Source organism: Coccinella septempunctata, chromosome 8, assembly GCF_907165205.1.
Source record: "Coccinella septempunctata chromosome 8, icCocSept1.1, whole genome shotgun sequence".
NCBI lineage: Eukaryota > Metazoa > Arthropoda > Insecta > Coleoptera > Coccinellidae > Coccinella > Coccinella septempunctata.
The window spans coordinates 17,840,003-17,859,472 of NC_058196.1; the positions used below are offsets into that span (position 1 = coordinate 17,840,003).

At 35.4% G+C, this 19,470-nt stretch overlaps 1 long non-coding RNA gene across 1 annotated transcript; it reads left to right on the forward strand.

Annotated features, from left to right (window-relative positions):
• The first annotated feature begins 19,062 nt into the window (after positions 1 to 19,062).
• Positions 19,063 to 19,348, forward strand: LOC123319432. Its single transcript, XR_006538481.1, has 2 exons — positions 19,063 to 19,129; positions 19,200 to 19,348. It is a non-coding gene; the product is annotated as an uncharacterized LOC123319432 (long non-coding RNA).
• Positions 19,349 to 19,470: the final 122 nt, after the last annotated feature.

Consider the following 19,470-nt stretch of genomic DNA (forward strand, 5'->3'; position numbering starts at 1 on the left):
GATAACTATCGTTGTACCTATGTCACTTTAATCTTACGATAAAAAAAAGAAAGGCAGAATAGCTTGATGATATTTTTGGCTATCCGATGGTAACAGTACATCTTTGGATCTCACTAGAATAAACGCATTTGACCCTGAAGGTCAAAGTCAATAATTCATCATCGAATCTTCTTGTGTAACATTTTTCTCTGAAATGATTTCTAGATTTTCGACCGTTGCAGGACTTTTGCTTGCTGTGGCTTAATGATGAAAAAAGGGTCACTTAAGAACGTGAACGTGAAATATTTCGCCTTTTCCACTTTGAGCATCGAAAGTATAGGGTCTCATTCGAAAAATCGCTTCATACCTTGAATTGACCACAAAGGTCAAGGTCAGGTTCGTAGTTAAAAGGAACCATCGAAGGACCAGAGAAAAATTCTGAATCTTCTGTTAAGTAACTTTTTTTTATAAAACACTTGCCGTCAGTTTTTCAGTCGTTACGATACTTTTATGATATCCTGTTTTTTTAAGCAAAAATTGACATTTGATCTTCTATAATTATACATTCCCATACGGAAAATGAAGGATCTGATAAAAGTTCATTTCATACATATTCCCTGGATTACTGCATTGTATTATTTTACACTTCACTAAGACCCGTTACATAGGGTGAGAAAGAAATATGTAGGTAATGTAAGGGCTCATATTCTTCAGAAAACAATAAAACAAATGGCTCTATAATGTTGTGATCTAGATGAACCCAACCTAAACCGGGGGTTTAAAGAATTCCGTTTCAATTAGCGAATGAATGAATCTAACAGAAGCCCCCTAAAATATTTCGATTGACTTGACGCGTCGAAAGAGAAAAATACATATCTCACCTGCTTTTACCATTTCTATTGTCGTCAGAAACTTGACACCGCAACAATACTCTCAATTGATATACGATATTCGATAATTTGTTACTGAATCAAGATCGATTCAACTTGTCGGAAAACAATCGGAAATGAAAAAAATTCAGAATGAGCAGCTTTAGTGGCATATCAATAGTTTGAAACCGTATCTTGTTAGTTGTGATATTGTGTTAGTTCGATCTAATTTCCCTTATTATATTAGATTTATACATTTTTTTTCAGTAGTTCGAAAAGAAACTGGGATTTTTTACCCCTATTTTCTGCGAACAGGGAAAGGAATGATTTGAAAGCATTTTTTTATATGACATATGAACGGTTTTATCTTATATGGTCTAGTTATGTGCTATTCTTATATCTCAAAAAAATCCGGACCTTCAATTTAATATCACAATTTTGGTGATCGTATATCCATCCTTTCTTATGATTAAAAAAATTTGATTTTGATCCCTCTGTTCGGAGGAAAGCTAAAACAAGATAAAGGGTGTCCAACTGCCAATATGAATCCAAATCAGTTGATCACAATGAAGTAGATAATGAATAATCATGTTGAAAAATAAGCACCTTCGAAGGTAGATATTATATTATTTGAGATTATTCAGTAGATACGAGAAGATATAATTGAAATGCAAGCAACATCAGTGAAATTAAAAGACAGCTCATAATACACTGCGCAAAAAAATTAACGCACATTATGGAAATCTCAAATTTATTCTACAACTGAAGGTGTTCTCAATGATAATTATTTTTATCAGAATTATGCATGCATATGTTATCCACTTTCAACGGTTTTCTTCAATACAGATGTTTTTTCCCAGCAAGAATAAAAAAAGATGATATTATCAGATTTTGAATGTATTGGCTCCATCAGTTGTTCTCGATCAATTCTAGTGATCAATAGTTTTTCTTTCGTTTGATTTTCTACACTCGATCGCTATGCAACGCGAAACACGCAATTTGACCCAAGACCAAGAGGAAAGGTTTGGAGTTTCCCATACAAGTGTGTCCAGAATGTTGCAGAGATTCAGGGAGACAGGTATAAATGTCCGAAGACCAGGACAGGGTAGACCACGGGTAACAACTGCCATTCAAGAACGTTACTTGAGAGTTTCTTCGTTGAGACAACGGTTTGCAACCGCTCGCCTCCTTCAAATTCAGCTTGAGCAAACTCATGAGGTGCAAAGTAGCACTCAGACAATAAGAAATCGCCTCAGAGAATATAATACAAGGCCTCGTGTTGGCGGCAAGAGGCCCAGCTCTTACCCCAGCCCATCGAAGGGCGCGTTTGGATTTTGCGAGAGAGCATATCCATTGGGAAGAGGCCGATTGGGAAAGAGTTCTCTTCACAGATGAGTCTAGATTCTGCCTCTACCATTGTGATCGACGTTCCCTTGTATACAGACGTCCACATGAAAGATATGCTCAGTGCAAGACCATGTAGTGCCATTTGCCCCATACATTGGTGAAAATTTCATTTTATGGACGATAATGCTAGACCCCCATCGTGCGCGCATCATTCAGGAGTACCTTGAAGAGGTTGAAGTCTCTCGAATGGAATGGCCAGCAAGAAGTCCAGATCTCAATCCGATTGAGCAGGTTCGGGACAACCTCAATAGAAGGCTGAGAAGTTCAGAAAATCATCCAGCTACTCTTAATGACTTAGGAATCCAACTCGGAGAAATCTGGGAAGGATTAGATCAGAACATTTTAAGATCACTCATTTTGAGTATGAACCGTCGCGTCGTTGCCGAGCTGTAATTAACGCAAGGGGTGGAAATACCAAGTATTAAATCGCTTATCAGCATTTCATTATTTAGAAAATTGTTCATTTCTCTTCTTTCACATAATATTCGGTGGAATCCTGAATTTTTCTTCCATTTAATGTGCCTTGTTTCGTTCAAAACCTTCCCGAGAGAACATAAAAAATATGTTATAATACCAATGTAGAGTTAACTTTCATTAAAATTGAGATTTTCAGAATGTGAGTTAATTTTTTTGCGCAGTGTATTTGAGGGTTACATCAATTCACAGGCTCAACAACCTAACCCCGAACGATCATGACAAACTTCATTGGCATTTTCGTGCCCAACCAGTCTTCGCCCAACTGTAGACTGACGAGGTGCTGGGCATGAAAAGTGACAAGAACCAGCCCGGAGAGAACCTTCAGTGCTCTGTTTCTCAGCAGGGACGACTGGCTCTGCCACAAGGAACTATCTACAAGGACTTTGTTGTTTTACCGATGGCTCCAAAACCAAACATGGCTCTAGAGCCAGTCGTAGACCGCTGGCCGAGCTTAGTGCTACACTAGGCAGGTCAGCTACAGCATTTCAAGCGGAAATCTTTGCCGTTAACCTATGCGCCAATCACCTGGGATTGACGGGAAGGTCAATGAAATTTATAACAGCAGCTAACAAATTCAATTCGGCAATGGTACAGACTGCAACTTATTCGGGTACCTGTACATTCATGCTTCAAAGGTTAAGAGTTATCGGATGCTATTGCCAGAGAAGGTGAGACCTCAGAGTTTACTGTACTGGAACCAGCTATCGGAATTTCAAGGGAAATTTCAATATTCCGAGTGAAGAAAACAATAATTGGACGAAGCAGAGAGTCCTAGAGTATTGGCGCAGCCGTTCTGGACTGCGCTACTCGCACATTGCCTACCTGTTTATACACCAACCAATGGCTAGGAATTTCTAGAACTAATTCTATAATGGCTGTTTTCACGGGAAATGCTGGCTCAGAGTAGGTACACTTACAGAAACTCAACATCATCAATGAAATAATCTGCAGGCTTTGCCTAGTGGAGGATGAAACCAACTAGCATATCCTTTGTGATTGCCCGGTGGCAGGCAGGTTCAGATTTGGTTCTTTGGTTCACTTAAGCTGGATCTGGAGGAACTCAAGAGCCATTTCCCTCTGACATCATATCTTTCATAAGAAGATGGGGTAGAATGGGGAAGCTCTCTGATCTTGCTTGTGTGCCACAATAGATCGCTTTTGTCGTGTTGACAGATCTGGTGGATCCGACCAACAAGTCCAACAATCTGTACTCTTATAGAGTATGAGCATATACTCCACAAAAAAGTATTCGGTAATTCATAAACGTTTCCATTTATTCTTGATAAAAAGGATATTCTTCAAAAATTTTGAGTATGATCAGTAGCAGATGTGTAGTACCTTATCAGTTGTAGCAAAGGCAGATTGTAGAATTACTGTCGTCTTCTATTCTACATTCTACTGTAAATGAATTGTCAGAAGTTTTTTGAAGTTCTTACTCGTTTTTTCCTGTTTTCTAATTAATAACCATTGATGGGAGGTGATTTCCCAACTTTAATTTTTGAAGACCCTGTATATCAGATTGCTACAATTAGAGATGTAATAACGTATGATCAAATATATTGACAAGAGCAAGAGCGAAATTTGGTTTTGATACATTCATAAGGGAGAGCACCCACCAATGTAGCGTAGCACTGACATGGCACATACATGACAAAGGCGATTCATAATTTTCAGATATCGCACATCTGAGTGATAGAGTATATCATGTCATATTGCCGAAAAAAATGGAAAAATATGGAATAAGAGGCATTGCGTTAGAGCTATTTAGATCATACTTAAAAAATTGAATACTAAGGACAGTAGAGAGGGGAATAGATGGAAAACGAATAATCTCTGATGCCATTCAAATAGAGAGAGGTATCCCTCAGGGCTCGATACTAGGCCCACTACTATATATAATCTACCCCAACGATTTCATACAAGTCACAATAAATAATACTTTAATGTTTGCTGATGATGTATCGATGATTTGTTCAGGTACCACTACTAATGAATGTAACGCTGGTTTGGAGGAGGACTTAAAAAACATGGATGAATGGTTTAGAAACAATGACCTTGAAATGAACATCAACAAAACAAAGGTGATTTTATTCAGAGATGGGAGGCAACAGGATGTTTTGAATGCCACTTATAACAATAAATGTATTGCAGCTGAAAAGTCCATATCATTCTTAGGAGTGCACATTGATCAGAACCTAAATTGAAGGTCACAAATTGAACATGTGGCAACAGGCCACAGACCATAGCAAGATATTGCTATGCTTTATACAGTTTATGAAGCTGATAGAATCTTCATTCTTCAAAAAAGATGATTGAGAAGTGTTTTTGGATTGAGACCTGATGAGTCATGTTAAGGTGTTTTTATTACGTATAAAATACTATCTGCATACTTCTTTTGTATAGAAAATGCTATTATAGTGTAGAGATTCAAACGGAATTTAAAGTAATTAGAGGATATAATGTTAAGGTTCTTATAGCTTAAGTTTTAGGTTGGGTTATAGGTTTTCGTAGTTTTGTAACGTGATTCACATCTGTAAAGATATAATGGATCAAATAAAGTAAATAATCTATCTATCTATTATATCTTCATCCTCAACAATAATGGGTTCATCAATCTGGATATCATTTGGGAGGTCGTCGACGAAAACTAGAAAAAAAAGGACCTAGAATAGTGCTCTGTGGAAATCTTCTCATCTTACGATCTCTTTTTCAGAAGATAAAATTCTCTTTCCATTTTCATATAGAATAACAGCCTGCTTACGATTTGTTAGGTATTTTTCAATTAGTTTAAGCGACAATCCTCTAATTCCACAATGTTCATTGCTCTAGCTTTTTCAGAAGTATAGTGTGGTCAAAAGAATGAAAGGTCTTAGAGACATCAACAAAAAGCCATGCTGGTATAATATCATGTTCAAGGCAGACACTATCTTTTGTATTAACTCAAATGTAGCTGTTTCAGTATTTTTCCCTCAAATGACACGATTTATGTTCATTACTCGTTTCAAAGAATAACAAATTTCCTAATGAGTAATTGGAAATCAGATAAGAATATTCTATGATGTATAAATATAAATTAATGATAAAAAGCATTTAAAACCCATTTGTAACATTCTCCAGAAAATTCTCTACAAAATTTTGGAAAGAAAACGGCAGAGATTATGTTGTATGCAATTGAACAGTGAATTCTCCTGAAACTACGTATGTAACTGCAGACAATTCACGCCGAATGAATTCACGAGTAAATTCTCTAGAGAATTCTCGGCTGTCGCAAATGAGCTTCAGTGAAGAAAATACAGTGGAAAAATAAAAATGGAAAAGAACTCAATCAATGAACAAAAAGAAGAATTGACGATTAAAATTTTGAACTTTTCAAAGTGAATTCTGTATTCTACGGTTGCCTAAACGTAGTATATTTGATCCATGCAGATTGCAGTGGAACCAATGAAGTGAAAGCTACAAAAAGATTTGAAACCTGGAGATTCTATTTCATAACGCAAAAAATGAGAATAATGGCTAATCACAAAAAAAATTCGCCCCGACATTTTCTTATCCCCTGTTAACGTTGTGGTCTAGGCAGTATTCAGTTCCTAAAGCGATCACCATGTCCGATGTCATGATAAAATCGGATCAGTCGGCACTTGAAAGTCCCTCGGAATTGTAAACAAGGCGAAAAATCGATTTCTGGTCCAGTGATTGTTCCGTTGAAATTATGTTAATCTGAATTTTTTCGGCAAACTTCAGGAGGTTCTGCATAATGAAAACATAGGCAAATTATTCCTAAAGACCTGTCATTCAAATGGAAATTCGCTATTAAGCGAATAACAAATATTAATTTGTTTTCTTAGAGATTTATTTCGAGCTTATTTTCGCTGAGAGAAATTAGGGAACTATGTCATCAATTATTGCTTAATTGTTAATGGCAGAATTGAAGAGGTTGGCTTGGTGTGTATTTTTCTTTTTTTTTCTGATTGATTTATGTACATTGTAATTCGTAATGATTTCCACATGTAAATGTAATGAAATTTTCATGTTTTCCTAATGCATGTATTATGTAACGTTTTCTTCACTTAATCAAAACGTCCGACTGTTCGAGAATACATGTTTATTTACACTAACACTACCTAACTATGTCACTACTATTCATTTCCACTTGTATTCATTGCAACTCGCCGTTTGCACTGAAAACCGTATTGTCCTATCCTGCTCCTCCGCTGCAAACTTTCTCCAAGTTTCTAGAAGGACCAACAACGGACTGGTTGCAATATTATGCCTATTATGCATATAAATATATTATAAACGGTGCCTTAATAGTTTGATTAATGGACGATTCTAGATGAATACCACTGACAGCACACGTATTTAAGTTCCGGTGTGCAAACACTGTGGATCTTAAGTAATTTCGTGTCAAAAATTTTCGAAATGTGCAAACTGTGATAGTGTTTTCGGCAGTAGTTGCTCTAGGTACTGAAATTTGTGGTTAACTACTGAAAATGCATACATTCGTTCTGAAAAAGTGACAGATAAGAAAAATAACATGCATGGCATTTCTGGATTAATTATCTGGTTCCGAGAAGAGCATTGACATGCGATTGGTTTCGTACATTATAAAACTAAAGGACATTCTCATTACTAAGTTCAGGGATAAAATATCAAATTGGTTCACTCAATGAACAAATGGTTCTGTTGAAAACTGAATGAGTCACAGGGAAGGTCAGTTCCACCAAGCAGAAACAACTAACACAAAGTAATGGTAAAATTGCCCTCCAAATGACGACACAAACATAGAGCGTGTTCTATTGGTAAAACTAGTGCAGCGAAAGTGCATATATTCTGATGTCATTACAATCATTCCAAAAGATCTGAAGCTAGATCGTAATTCTAGAAGTCTAGTTAGCTGTAATAGGAAATTTGATTAGTAAAACTGGTGCACATTGAGTTGAAAGCATTAATTTCAAGATATTTCATTTCATATTTGGTGTTCTGTGATCCAGTGCATCCCTAGTTTCAACAATAGAAAACGCTATATGTGTTACTTATTCAGTTTGGTTTGATTGTGTGACTCATTTAAAATCAGTTAGTTATTATGTTCCTTATTCCTGAAATTTTTGGTTGAAATGTCATTTTTCGTGTCTGCTGGACACAGGATGAAAATAATCCTAAGGTTACTTCTGAAAAAATGTAAGGTTTTAAACTGTCTACATCATCATGGAGGTGTTACATTTGAAGGATCGAGAAAATACAATTTGAAATGTCGTATTTGGACATTGATAACGGACCCTGTATAAGATAAGAGGGGTTGATCATTAAAGAAGGAATAGGCAAATTCTTAAGTTAAAAGAAATCCTGATCAAATTCATGTTTCGATCGCTTCTGGAAATCGGTAAAGGGCTTTTACCGAACTACTGATTCGTCGAAATTTTGCAGTTTTTTCTGAATAACCGTACCGTTGGAAAAATATCCCTAATATTTTGCATCATGGTAGAGGTATTGAAGAGCATTGAAAATATGCAAAAATATAAGGTCTGTTCCATCTAAAAAATCACTCATTTGTTGAATAATTTTATTTAGGAATATCCTGTATATCAGAAAATAATTTCCTGAGATGCAGAATTTAAAGTACAAAGGGAATGCTTTTGAACTAAATTTCTAAAACGCCTGGTTTGGCAGCTATGGAAGCCTAACGCACTATTGCAATACCCCCTGTATATCCAACAATCAAAAGATTAAACGGCAAACTGTTAAGCGTACGAATAAAAAAAATAAATATATGAGTTGGATATATATAAGAGCTGAACCAAAACTGTGCGAATTACATATAATATGTAATGTACTATGATTCAGCTTATTCAATTCTTTTGAAGAGAATTAAGAGTTTCATCTTGAGGAGTTTTTACACTCATAAATGAATGGCAGTGGCTAGTGCCGCAGCTTGATCTAGTGGGAACCTGTATATATCAGTGTTTGATGAACTCTTATTATGTAGCCAAACACTAATGAAGGTGAAGATTTTACAAGGACACGAGGCATTTATTTTCATACATTTATTCAACAGTAAAATTAGGGGTTGATTCTAGAGGTCAAAATATAAACTTAAGTTCTAACAAAGGTGCATCCCAAGGGCGACAGAGCCTCTCCAACATGACCTCCAAAATTCAATCAAATTGCGATAGGCAAGGATTCAAATTTTTTTGCTAAAGCTGGTTTCTTTTGGTGTCCATGGTGTGGCCTAGGACTGGATTGCTTATTTTTTGTCTGACCGTACAGTTCTTTATTCTGATGGTGACGTAATGAGAGATTTTTCTTGTCAATTTCAATTTTGGTTTATAACTCGAAAACAAAAGGAGATAGAGGAATGTATTATTAGGATCTCGAAAAAAGACGACCGTAATATGCCATGCATTTTCCTCTATTCCGTTAGGTTAAAAAGTTGTAGTTCAGGTATCATCAATTTTGCCCACCCTGAAGTTTACTACAGGATTTTCAATGAATGTCATCGTAGAATAAGTTCCCGAAAATTGATTTTTCTGGTCCTATACATTGTGAATATCTTAGGGTACCAATAAATACCTAATTATTATTATATCAATGTATAAAGATGAACAAGCCACAAATAAGCGCCAGTTGTCCTGTTTGTTCATGAAAAATTTGTGTTCAAATGTGAAGTTCATCTTGACTTGAAACTTCCTTTAATTCCTTTCACTTATAGTGATGCAAGATGATTTTTGTTGAAGAATTCAAAATTCTTGTAATTATCTGTTAATTCCTTCGGGAGATACCCAATCCCAACCACTGCATCATATGCATTTGCATTTCATCTTCGGGTGAATATTTTTGAAATCTAAAACTGATGTAACGTATTCAAACTTTACCCAAAGAAGATTACGAACATTAACTGTCCTCAAGCTAGTGCATATTATGCATGATATTATACTGACCTCTTGTATTTTCCATGCAAATAACTGGAGATTCGACAATGCGATAAAATACGTAATAACAGAGACTTTTACGTAGAGCGGACAACATAGCGCTGATTTAAAACCCAAAAATGTTTTGACAAGCGTCATAACCCCACATTTTCGTATTATACTGAGTGAAATGTGTCAAATTTCCATGGCCAACCGAGTGCTAAAATAAAAGTGAATGGACTGTATATACATTTCATTTGGTCTGTAAGAGTGGAAAAATTATAAATTATACAGGATGTTTAACTATAAACTCGACTAACATATAGGTACATTAATATGGTCCTATCGAGAAGATCATTATTATTGCGTTTGGATAATATATCCCCGATACAAGTTGTTTCTGGTCATAACTTATTATTTTTTAGTGCTCAATTCGAATATGGTGTAAAACTCGGGAAAAACATTCAAAGTGGGGGAAACCGCCTGCAAAGAACACGAATCTTTTCGGTTGACAAATGTGATTTCATTCATGTAGGAGTTTACGTGAAAAATTCAATCGGACACATTTTTTTCAACATATGTCTAGAGTCTTCTGGCTGATAATATCCAATAATGAGAGAAAAAATTTCACTACTCCCCACCCTCGCAATGCGTGGCTTTATCCATACCTCTTAAATCTTAAAATAGAATCGATCACCGAATGAATTCCTTCGAAGCCACCCTGAAATTTATATTATGTGCAACTCTTTACCAAGTGGTCAATAGTCTCTTCTTCTGCTGCAAATTCACATCTCAGACTATCAACAGCATAACTGAAAATAAGGTGAAATAGATTTACTCAGTTTTCATACATATATTTACATAAATACATCATTATTCACATTTGTCGATCTCAATATTGTTAATCCCAATTATTAATGACATGAATGTCATTGATCTAATCTCTTTATTCTCAATAACGTTGAAAAATTTTTCAAAGATAATGAATGCATCCACGAACGTTTACGCTCATATCACCGCAGCACCCATCTCAGCTGGAGATGGAATGACATCATAGTGTAAAAATAACGTGATTTTCGGACAACTGTAACAACCGCCGTTTTTGAGTCAAACATCTGTTTTTCGCCTTTGCAAAAAATATTCAAATCGAGATTTGAGTGGGAACATAATAGACACTTACGGGGTCGCATAATAACGACCTGGACCTGTCAATCTCCATCACGTTTCCGGCAATTGACTTCCGTCATTGTGTTTGTTGCGATAGCGGTTAATGTGGCCCTGAAGAAATGGAGTGGACAAAAGTTAAGGATATGCAGTCTATGGACCGGGTTTATTGTTTGGCATTGACTGTCACAATTGTGGAAATGGCAGCGATTGAAATGAGGAGAACTCAGCCGTATGCTCCCTACTGAAGCATACAATTACTTCGTTGTTGCGATTTCTGGGGGATATTCTAATTTGCTTACAGTTTCCTTATCACGCCCAGATCAAACGATTCTCCGATTTTGTGGAATTGTGATTATTCCGACGTTTTGTCATAAGAAGAAATGATTTTTTGCTACCGAGTTCTTGGATAACGTTGGGGTATTGATAAGTGGGGTAAGAAAAATCGTTTCAACGGTGCGGATACAAGAACGCTGATATTATAAGATATTGCAGCAGCAACTTTCAGTTGAGGACAGCTGAATGCAATAAGAATTCACAACCTCATTATATGTAAAATTCCAGGTAACAAATGTCGTTCATTTCACAAAAGTACAAAAATAGCCCAGTTAACGACTGTAAGATATTCAAAACCTTAGAAATTTTTGAATATCCATTGACTTGTATGGAATTTTATAGTTGAGCTCATCTTAACCCCTAACTCAACCCTACATATGTCAATTCAATGTGAGCTCTATAGTTCTTATGGGTGAAAACGTTCAGTATCTAACAAAAATGGGGAAACTAAGCACTAGAAGATAAAACAGTTTTTATTTGATGTTGTAGGCGCCTTTAGTCTTTTGTTACAACATTTCAAACCTTCAAAATCAATCCCATGCTCTGCTAAATCGAAAAATTTGAAAGTCGGTTATTCCTTTCGAAGTAGATACATTTACCCGAATAATGAAGCTTAAAATCTTCAACCCCTACGGAGTGGTTGCTAACCCTAATTCACTCTTAGTAGGAAAAAGTAGTAGGTGTCACAGAATTATGGATTTGAATGAGTTTTCTTTCATTAATTATGTATTTTATTGATTTATTATCAAATTCCCTTATGCCCGTTTGCACTGTTTCGCTGATAACCATGGTTAAACTAATCGATGTTTAATATTTAAACGTTGCTTAGCGGTTGACGGTTTGCACCGTGGAATCATAATCGTTGTTTACTTTAATCATCGATAGGTTTGGCAACACCACTCACATCATAAAAAATTCAAAATTTCAGCCAAGCACATCATATAGAAGATAAATTAAAAAGAAAAAGAAGTCAAGGTTTTCTCACTAAACTTTTGTTGTCAAGGTGGGAAATTTGAACATTTCTTTTGGAGTTTCGGTGTTGTGTTTTGAATTTGAAGTGCGAACATGGGTAACATCAATACATCCTACTCCTTACTCTAGGAAAAGAAGCCATCTTGTGAAAGGACTGTTGAATTTGCACTATATCCTCATCTTTGGTCATTTCAATGAATTCTGAATATAATTTACCAATTGCTAATGAAACTACAGCAATAATTCTTGATCCCTTCGATACATCTACATTCATGAAATTATCAACAGAAGCCAACTGAGCAGCACTAGCATAAAACCTCAATGTAGATAGTAATTGATTTATTGGGTCAACACTATTATTCCTGAAATATCTATATTTGTATAATATAACTAATTATTAAATTCCAAATCATTCTCCATATATGGCAAAAAAAAATAACACGGTTTCTTTCGTTGAACGAAATCTTCTGAAAAAAGTGAGGTCAATTCTTTCGAAATAATTTCTTCTACGGGGAAAACATCTGGGAAATCCAAATTCGATATTGCCAAGTGCATCAAGATCATCATCAAGTAATATCTCATCTTCCAAATCATTAATTATCAATTCGAATTTTATATCAACACAAATAGAAAACACATTTGTCAATCAAATTTGAAGTTTTACTTCAATCAACGCCTTAATCGATCTTTAAACGAGCAAATTTCTGAGTTTAGTTTAAACAACGTTTAAGGGCCTTATAATCAACGTTTAAGAACGGTGCAACCCGATTAGGGAATTAAACGTTGTTTAAGAATATAATCGTTGTTTAGACAAACGGTGCAAACGGCCATTAGTGGTAAAAATGGCGAATTGCGTCATATTTTGTAGTTTTTATTGTTTGTGCATTGTTTTAGTAATTTGTATCCATAAAGCGATTGTTCTATATGGTGGAATATTTCAGGATCTGCAATCATATGTTTATCCTTTCCAGCATAGTTTTGTTTTAAAAAAAGGTCATCTGTCAACAGTTTTCAGACAGTTTGTTTCTAAAGTATTAGATACTGGAGGACAGGTGGATGTCATCTTCACTGATTTCGCAAAGGCTTTCTATAAAGTTGATCATCAAGTTTTATTGCTTAAGTTATCTCATCCTAGTTTCGGGAATAAGGCTCTATTGCACATATCTTCCTACTTATCTGATCGTGTTCATTGCGTTTCTTATAATGGTTACACCTCTAACTGCTAACTGCTATCGGTCAACATCTGGGATTCCACAAGGGTCAAATCTTGGACCTCTATTTTTCATTTTGTTTATCAATGACCTTCTGGAATTTATATCGTGTGGTCGTCTTTGTTTCGCTGATGATTTGAAATTGTTCTTGATAATAAACTCTATATATGATTGTATGCATCTTCATCGTCAGCTCTTACTTGTTCAGGATTGGTGTGGTGAAAACAGGTTGCAGTTGAATGTCCGCAAGTGCAGGGTTATTACTGGTCTGAGGCAATTCAGTACAATTATGCGTGTGAGAACTCTTTTCTTAATGGATCTGACAAGGTCAGGGATTTGGGGGTTTTGTTCGATTCTGCACTTTCTTTCGTCGATCATATTTCAGAGATAGTTTCTGAAGCGTCTAGAAACTATGGTTTCATAATGAGGAACTGCAGAGACTTCACAAATATACACTCACTCAAGCTGCTATTTAATGCATTGGTTCGTTCTAAGTTGGAGTATTGTAGCATAGTTTGGAGTCCGCTGTATCAGTGTATTTGATTTTTCGAGCCGATGGCGTTTATCCTGCTCGGGGGACACCTAATGAATACTTATGTCAAAGAACCGGCATTGCAAACTTGGAAAAAAGGAGAAAAGTGTTCCTGTTCAATCTTCTGAGGAACAATATTGATTGCAGCTATATGCTTGAGAAGATCAATTTCAGTGTTCCCAGCTTCAATTCGAGATATGTTCGCATGTTCAAGTGTGATCGGGCACGAACTAATTTTCTCCTTAAAGCACCAGTTAATCATATGAGTAGCAATGTCAACAAAATTCACCCATATTGTGATATATATTCAATCTCGAAGAGGACTTTTGTAAAAATTGCATTTGATAATTTAGCTATATTATTATGACTTTAGCCTTGCGGCTTTCACACTCCTCTCCAGAGGAAAATTCACTTATCCCAGATATCTCAGATATCAAAAGGATTAAGCTCTGTTGGAGCCCTTTCCAGGTTTTCGGGCTCGTGGTGGTGGTCGGGTCCGGGTCGCTCCTTGCCTCCCTGCTGTAGGTTGGATTCCTGCTCCACCCGCACTTCCTGTCGGAGCAGACGGTGTTCCTCTGCATTCCCCATGTACTTGCGTACAGTTCTCGCCGTTCCGAGCAGTACCGCCTTCTGCATGACTCTATAGATATTTTCGTCCAACTGAAGTTTCCTCAAGTTCTCTAGTATTATTATTAATATTATTATAAAGGGATCGGATAAAGGTTATGACTCTAGCCTTCACACTATTCTCCAGATGAACATTTTCTTATCCCAGATAGCTAAATATCAAAATGATCCTTTTGAGATTAACCGATTAAGCTTTGTTGGTGGAGCTCTTTTTCGGTTTCCGTCTATCACAAACATTTTCAATGTTCTTATCTTATCGCAGCAGTATTATTTTTAAAATTTTAAATTAGGAAAGTTTCATTCTTTGCCTATTGCCTATTGCATACTTCTTATTGTATGAAATCTAATCTATATAAAGTACTTACCTTTTTACAAAAAATATGACCACAACAAGATTAACGTTCATTTGCTTCTCAGAGAAATGATGAGATTAATCGAAATATTTAATTTTTGTAATTGTTTGGGATACAATGTTAACATACTGAAACAATCATAAATTACAATTAGTTATATCTGGTGCTACCAAGGTGCTTGGGCAATATTTCAACGAATTTCGAAAACTGTGCGTCCTCCATATTTTAGGCTCAATTGTCTGATAATCGTGGTCAAAATTCAATAATTTACCATCAATTCGAACACAATCTAAAACCATCCAGGTTGTGGCGGATTAACGATTTCATATTGAATTCTTCCAACAGGAATTAGGCCAACAAAATTTGGATTATACAGGGTGAGTCTAGTAGTAGTCTAGACTAGTACAAATATTTTAACATTAGATTCTTGAGGTTAAAAAAAAAACAACTTTTTCCTTTACCATTTCTTCCAAATAGACTCGATTTAAAAAATACAGGCTGTTGAAAAACCATAAAAAATGTTATTTTTATTTCCATCTCACAAACTATTTTATTGAATGAAACGAATTTCGGAATATAGTTGTCCATTTATTTGATGATTTTTTTTCGAAAACAAGATATCACCTACGTTTTCCAGTTTTTTTATTATTACTATCACGTACCATAAAAGTACCAAAAATTCAAAGAACCCAACTCTTGAAACCGACTGCAGTTTGAGAACTGATATGCAATATTTTAGATTTTTTTTTTGAGCTTGGTGACATACTCCTAGCAATTGCACTGGACTGGTGGAGGCATCAAATGGCATTGGTCACGGTATTTTACTTTATAAACCTACCGGGTGTTTTATCCTTGAATGTACAGGGTGGGCAAAATTGGTGACACTTGAACTACAACTTTTTTACCCAACGAGATAGAGAAAAATGAATGTACCATTCATGTCATCTTTTTTCGAGAAACTAATAATGCCATCAACTGCATTCCTCTATCTTCTTTTGTTTTTGAGTTATAGGCCAAAATTTAAATTTGGACGATTTCAACTTTGGTCATTATCTCCGTTTCTGTTCGTGCTAAGATATTGAAATGAAGACACAATACAGACACTTTTTTGATAGCCATCCAATGGCGTACTATGATTTTTTCCTACAGGTTTATTTGCTGAGCTTTAACATAAAGTTGTGTTTCTTCTTATGAAAACAGTAGTTTAATATGACTTAGAAAGAATCGCCATTTTTACCGTTTCAGAAATATATTATACATCACCCTCAGTCTCTCCAAGTCATTTTAAATTACTGCTTTCATAAGAAAAATTACATCTTTATGTTATAGCTCAGCAAATTTACCTGTTGGAAAAAATCATAGAACGCCACTCGATTGCTATCAAAAAAGTGTCTGTATAATGTTTTCATTTCAACATCCTAGCTTAAACAGAAACGGATATACTGACCAAAGTTGTAATTTTAATTTTGGCCTATAACTCGAAAACAAAAGAAGATAGAGGAATGCAGTTGATGGCATTATTAGTTTCTCGAAAAATGGCGACCGTAATGTGCCATGCATTTTCCTCTATCTCGTTGGGTTGAAAAAGTTGTACCTAAGTCAGGTATCACCAATTTTGCCTACCCTGTACATAGCTCAACGGCTGGTAGAGGACACCTCATTGTAGATACAGGTCGTTTCATTCGTTTGTTCCATATTTTTCGAAAGCGATAAGTTTTGAAACTTTGAAACATTCATTTTTGATGATAATATATTACCTGCACATCCCCAACAACTGGTATAGCAAAGAAACTTGAAATCAAGGAGCGGCTGCGTAAAATTCTATAAGACGGATATATTTCCTTAAAACACCCTGTATATCGAATTACATGAATGTTACCTAGTTATTTGGAAAGATTCGGAAAAATTGGATAAGGTCAAATGCGCATTTTGATTTAGAACGTACTTGATTTGTAGATTCAATGTGAAATGTGGTGAAATTGAAGACGACATTTTTGGTACCTACCTAACGGAATTCTTCATTTACTGTGTGAAGTAAGTAATTCATAGTTTTGTTCCAACCGTGAAAGATTTGTCTATCTATTTGATTTTCTACTAAATTTATAACATGTTAATGTATGTTATGGTGTTAAAATGCGTAGTTATGAAGAAGCACCTACGCTCCCCTTTATAAGGGGATGCGTTATAGGATATGTGTAGGATCTGCTAATGCAGATCCCCTCTATTTTTTCTTTTCAATTCGATTGTCGCTTGATAGGTGGCGTAAGAACTGCTCAGGTGAGACAGTGGCCAGGGAACCCCTGCATTAGCCAGTTTTTTGTTTTGGCGAGCTTGTTTTCGATTTACATAAAATCTAAATTGTGAATGATTGAGGTGAGTGGAATTACATTTTACAAAAAATTATTGCAAATCAAAATTTTTTTCGATGTTGCGCCAATAAATCCACTGTGGTGATAAATTTTTAAATGAATTTCATGATTTTATCACTATTAGTTGAAAATATCTCTTCTTTGTTTACATTTTGGTCTAATATTATTAATAATTTTTGTAGCGAAAAATATTTCAGCTAGGGAAATTTTCAGTGCACTTCCAAAAGATCTGCCCAGTCACCTACTAATTTTCAGTTTACAATATTTTCAAGGATCATTATATTCATATAACAACTGTTTGAACAGTTTTTCTTTCCAGATATTCAGCAAAATTCTAATCGCACTGAATGCTAATGACGTAGAGATAGACTTATGATAAATAATAATTATTATTAGTCTATGGACATAGAGCAAAAAAAACTACGAAAGTGCAAAATATACCTAGTTTATTTCAGACAATGGCCAAAATTATCTGATGAAAAACTCAAAAAATAATTGAATGAGTTTGTTGAAGAAAGTTATACACTGATAATAATAACAAACAGAATATTCTGAAATTCGTGGTAATACTGACGCGGACTATGATGGAGTTTCAAAATTACGCCGTCAACTAGTAGAAAGGTCGATGGAGCAGGATTTTACGAAAACAGGACACTAAAATCTTATAATGATTCTGAAAGTCAAGAACAAGGACTGAGGCATGATGAAAAGACTAAAAAACAAAACAAACAGGAGAGTTTCATATATGTATCTAGTGAATCTGAACAGGATGATGTCTATTTTTGTATTTTTTCGTAATTATTAATTTTACTAGGTAGTTATCTCAATTATTTCCATTATTTCTTGTTATATTTATCATTTCTCCACTTCTTCATTCGATAGAATAGAATAGAACAGTTTATTCATCCTAAATAATTTTGTCTCGCTCTCTCTGATTTGGAATTTTTGAATATACAATGGGGGTTTTTCAACCGATGGCTTTCTCGTCTCACCCCCTCGTTAATCCAACCCCGCGCTGAAGCAAAAGTAGTATGCACATTGCGCCACTCATAATTTAAATTTTGTGGTTAATGATGCTGTTAGCAGTCTCGAACTACCGACATTTTTCGCAGCGTTACAAGATCTGTATGAAATTTTTTCGGAAGTAGAATGAACTGTTGGGATTCACTGTCAAAATTCACTGGCGAATCGGACACAACATTGAAAAAACTAAATCCGACTAGATGGTCCACTAGGGTCAATCAATTGCGGCAGGTATAACTTCGTTTTTTCGATATAATAGAAGCAGTATCAGAAATAATTTTCAAGAATTCCAGTAGAGATGAGTGAAGTCACGCGGGAATCATTAAAACAAAAATGTTGATTTTCGAATTCATTTTCCTTTGTGATTTTATGCACCACCTAATCGGTCCTTTCGTTTGCATAGAAAGTGTATCACTTTTCTACACTCGGTGCAATTTACACTCGATTTTAGTATTCGTTTGCTGATTGGATTTACATCAGTGTAGAGGAGGTGTAGTTTATCCACACCTAGTCAAAAGGAGGTGTAATATTATTAGTGCTCTGGGGTGTGAAATGCAAAATTTGATGTTGATATCACGGGCGTCACGTTTGCGCAACTACACTGAAAATCAGCTGATTTAAAGTGCAGTGTAAATTACACTACACCAAGAAATAGACGAAAGGACCTATTGAATGATATCAATTATGCATCTAAAGCTCTACAAAAATTCGACATCAATTTAGACGAAGTATGTAGAGCTTTAGCAGAGAAGAATGCAAAAATGAAAATTTATAGAAATGACTTCGAATCTTTCAAGTACAAGGCCAGGGAATCTTTCATTTTATATGGTACTGTGCTGAGACGGGGGAATTCTCCAATAAATTAGGGTAGAGTTTGAGACTTTTATTCTTTGAACAGCTGTAAGGTTTATACAGATATCAGTTGCTAAAATACAAGAAAAGATATGTTAAGTACTCAGAGTACTCACCTGTAAGGTGACCGAACCAATGGTTTTCTTTAATGTTAAACAATAAATATAGCCAAAAGATTCTGCAGGGCTCATCCAATTAACTATTCAAAAAGTATCCACATAAACTCTCTTTATTAACTCTGGGAAACGAATGAAACGCATATCTCATGAAAAGACGACAAAAAATAACTCCATATGAATGTTCATTCGAGGATATAAAATAAAACAATACACAGTCAGGCAACACATATCTCATCACTTCTGTAATTTGGTCTGCCTATGTCTTTGTACAACTT